A 4,626-nucleotide genomic window follows, 5' to 3' on the forward strand; every position below is an offset into this window, starting at 1 on the left:
TTTTTATTTGGTAATTAGTACATAAACATAATGATCAATTTGCATATAGTTCTTAATGCAAGTAATGAAAATATAAAATGCTATGTAATTATAGTTCTTTTGCAAACAGTTATTCTGTTGATTTCCTAGCTTAAAATTTGGAGACAAATTGTTCTTAAAAAGGCTGTCAAAGGACTTTGAGGGCATTATGCCAAGTGAAGTAGGTCAGACAGAGAAAGACAAATATTGTATGCTCTCACTGACATGTGAAATCTAAGAAAGCTGAACTCAGAGAAACAGAGTAGAATGGTAGTTGCCAGGGACTAGGGGCAGGGGATGGGCGGGCGGGGGGGAGCTGGGCAAAGGGTACAAACTTCCAGATATAAAGTAAGTTCTAGGGATCTAATGTACAGCATGGTCACTCTCATTAGCAATACATTATCATATACTTGAAAGCTGCTAAGAGAGTAGATCTTAAATATTCTCACCACATACACATGAAAGGTAATTATGTGAGGGTTAGGGAGCTGGTGAAAATGGTGCAGGGATTAAGAAGTACAAATTGGCAGTTACAGAATAGTCATGGGGTTGTAAAGTATAGCATAGGGAATACAATCAATAATATTTTAATAACTATATACAGTGCCAGGTGGGTACTAGAATTATTGGGGGGGATCACTTTGTAAATTATATAAGTGTGTAACCACTATGCTGTACACCTGAAACTAATATAAAATAATACTGAGTGTCAAGTATTAACTGAAAAATTAAAAAAGATAATTTCGTGAGTGATGGGGGTGTTAACTAACCCTACAGGGTTAGTTTTCCAATATATACATGTATTTATACATGTTTTCCAATATATACATGTATTAAATTGCCATGTACACCTTAAACTTCATAATGTTGTATGTCAAGTATATTTCACAAAAGCTGGAAAAATGAGAGTCTCTCAAATACCATTATCCTGTAGCATTGGAAATCTGTTGGGTCTAAAATTGCATACATTCATGATTTAATGCCATATACCCTATATACTCAATACTTTTCTTTTTCTTTCTAACTTCATCTTTATTGTATTTTTAATATTACCTTTTAGTTCCCTTATACACCCCTCCCCCCAGCGATCATCACACTGTTGCCCATGTCCATGAGTTCTTTTTCCTTTTTGCTCAATCCCTCCACCCTCTAACCTCCCCACCCCCCACACTAGCTGTCATCCTGTTCTCCATCTATGAGTCTGTCCTCATTCTCTTTGTTGGTTCAGTTTATTCTTCAGATCCCACATATGAGTGAAATCATATGGTATTTGTTTTTCTCTGACTGGCTTATTTCACTTAGCATAGACACCTTTCATTCTTTCACAGCACATTAACAAAGTTATTTAGAAAAGTTGAGCTGAGTCCCAAAAGGGTGCCCACCATGAAGATGGCAGCTGCAGAAGATGTCAATGTACTTTTGAAGATCAACAAAAGACAAACAAATTTGCGTGGAATACAAGCAGAATCACAGAGCTGAAGGAAGAAATAGACATAAAAAAGAAACAACTCCACAACTTAGAAGTTGCTTGGAAGATCATCATGCTTGCAGATGACAACTGCTTAATAATACCTTATTAAACTGATGTTTTCATCAGCCATTCTCAAGAAGAAACGCAAGAAATGTTCAAAGAAGCAATGAAAAATTTTCAAGAAGAAACTGATGACCTTAGAATCCAGAAGTGGGATCATTTCAGTGGGTATTAGCAGATTAGAGAGTTTAGTTATAGGTAAAATTTGGGAGCAACAAAAACCTTAAAGCTGATGAAAGTTAAACATTTTATAATACTTTAAAAATTTGTTTAATTAACTTAAATATTGTTTAAATAATAATTTACTTTCTTCAAATGATATAGAATATGAAACTTTCTTTCTAAAAAAAATGTTTATTTAATGGAAATTTGCCTATTTTCACAACTTGCTTATTAATTTTATTTATTTTTTCACAGTATTCATCTACATATTTTGTGTAACAACTGTAGCAAGAGTTGGGGTTTTATGTCATGTTATTAAAATCAGTTAAGCAATCTTTTCTGTGCCTATTATTAGCACTTAGAATATCTGTTGCAATTTTATCAGAAAATTTAACTAGTGTCATACTGTGTGTATGTGTCTATTTCAGTTGCTATTTAGAGATGGTAAAATGACTCCAGAAAGATCAAATCCTACATCTGTCTGCTTTACTCACTTTACACCTAAAACTTTGTCACAGGTTAAAACTATGTATATATTTTATTTAAATACATGCAGTATATTATATCTGAACATAATATATTTCACATATCTCTTACATTTATATCAGTATCATAGATCTTGGGAAAAGAACCAGCTAATGCTGAGACTTGTTGAGCTTCATATAAACAGAGCAGAACGGAATAATATTCTAGAAACCAAGAGATGTATCAATAGAAATGTTTAGAGTTTTTTTAAAAATTATGTTTTAGTGCCTTATAATTAATTGGGATTTCTATTGATAATGATATAGAAGTTAAGCAGCTGTCTATTTAATAATAAGGCTTTTTTTCTTAAATACAGGGGTCATTTATTCCCTGACCACCCCCGCCCCCCCCCCACCCCCTAGAAAAAACAGAGAGAGGAAAAGCAGGTCTACTGCAGACAAAGACAGCACAGAGAGCACCTAATTCTGTCAGGGGAAGCCAAGGTCAGGGAGAGGTTTCATAAATAACTCTACTAAAGGACAGTAGGAGAATAAACTTAATAGGATATGTTAACAAGCCAAATGCATGATTATGATTTCAAATAGCCATTTGATTATGCTTCTCGTTACTGATTTTAAGAACTGCCAGCACACTCCCCTCACTCCTCCCCAGCCTATGATCAAAACCTCCCTTAAATTTTATTAATTTCTGGTTGTGCTGAAAAATAAACAACAAGCCCAAGAACTCACTTCTCAAAAAAGTATTTACACTTATCAAAAATTGTTTTAAGGCATAGTGTAGGTATCTTATGTCTTAAAATGTATTTCTAGAACTATTAAAAACTTGCATTTACAAAATAGTTGATAAAATAATTCCTCTGGATTGTTCACAAAGGGCGATGTGAGACAGCCAAGGAAACTCGGTTTTGATGCAGATCAGACCTGGCTTCTTTCCTGCTTCATCGGAGGCTGGTCTTTTGCTGCCCACAGCTTCTCTTTTCTGCAGGTGAGTCTTCAGTTTCTTGGCTGGTCATTTTGGCTCTTTCCTTTTTGTTCTCCTTGCCCCATTTGTCTGCACTTTTTTTGCCTGATAATTTTTTTTAAGATACCAATTTCAGTGTTTGCAGGAACAGTTTGGATGATGATGTCTGGCCAGTCTCTCCCTGAGCTCTCTCTCCCCTTACTGCCTCTTGAGCTGAACTACCCTCTCTCTCCTGGGCATCTTGGCAGACGCTGTGTGGGGAGCACTTGGGTGTCTGTGGGCACTGTAGGCAGAGCCTTTGCAGAGCTGAGCTGGCTGGGCATTGCTTCACTGGCCATCCCTGAGCCACTGGCTTCTATTTCCAAGCTTTGTAAAAGCACCAGAGCTCCTTTTTCCTCATGAAATCTTGCACAGAATCTGACATTTCATAGAAAAAAAAAAGAGGAACTGTTCCTGTTGAAGCAGGACTGCACCTTTGTGAAATGCTGATAGACTCGATTTGAAAATCCCACCACTTCATCATATAATGCTGTAAAGATATTTACCTCTGAGTAAAATTGATAAAAGTCCTTATTGGGTTTTTTCCCCATGAATAGGAATCACTTCTGCTAATTCTGGAGATTGGAAACAAGCTAATGGGGTGGATGCCGACAGTGGGGGCTTTAGAAGCTGGTAGCCCTCAGAGACCTGCCTCTCAAGTCACGGAGCTGGGGCCCTGGATGAAACACTCATGGACCAGGGCAGCTGTCAAATCTGGGGGTCCAGGAGGTTCAAATAGGGGACCCCTGCATTCCTGGGTTGTGTTTGTCTTTTCCATTGGTAAGTTCAAGGTGGAGAGTGAGAGGAAAATTTACACCTGCATGAGGGTGTGGTTGTGATGCAGCTGTAATAACAGACCTGGTCATCCCTGATGATCAATCAAGTATGAAATAAGACAAATATAAACTTTCCTATTAGGTGACCCATGACCTTGATTAATGGCCACTAATCTGTATCCATTGTTTACTAGCAGGTTATTAGTAAGGGCTTTAATGATACCAGAGAAGAAAACAATTAGAAAAGTACAGGCTGGATGACCGAATGACCTGAAGAGGTCTAGACTTTTATCTGGCCAGTCAGTTTGGGCTCTGTAGTAAATGCATCCCCATATTTCCTTTAATTATATGGGACTAGTTTCTCATCTCCTGGGGAAGCTCAAAACTTGACTCATGAATAAGCACTCTTTCTCTTAATGTTAGTATTTTCTTAATTGTTGATATTGTATCCATCAACCACTTTTTAAAAGGAAAATACATATAGTTGTATAAATATCAAAGAATTGCTTATTCTTTTATATAGATTTAATTGTCAGTGAAATAGCTTTGCAATTTCTATATAGGCATTTTTAGTAAACTTTCTGTTGAAGCATAATATACATACATAAATATACACAATGTATGTGCTTGTAAGAGTACAGTTGGATGAATTTT

General features: G+C 36.4%; 1 pseudogene; it reads left to right on the forward strand.

Annotated features, from left to right (window-relative positions):
- Positions 1–1,401: 1,401 nt before the first annotated feature.
- Positions 1,402–1,792, forward strand: LOC123820810 (annotated as a pseudogene).
- The last annotated feature ends 2,834 nt before the right edge of the window (positions 1,793–4,626 follow it).

Source organism: Phyllostomus hastatus, unplaced genomic scaffold, assembly GCF_019186645.2.
Source record: "Phyllostomus hastatus isolate PE091 unplaced genomic scaffold, TTU_PhHast_1.1 phas_contig_37, whole genome shotgun sequence".
In the NCBI taxonomy this organism is placed as follows: Eukaryota; Metazoa; Chordata; class Mammalia; order Chiroptera; family Phyllostomidae; genus Phyllostomus; species Phyllostomus hastatus.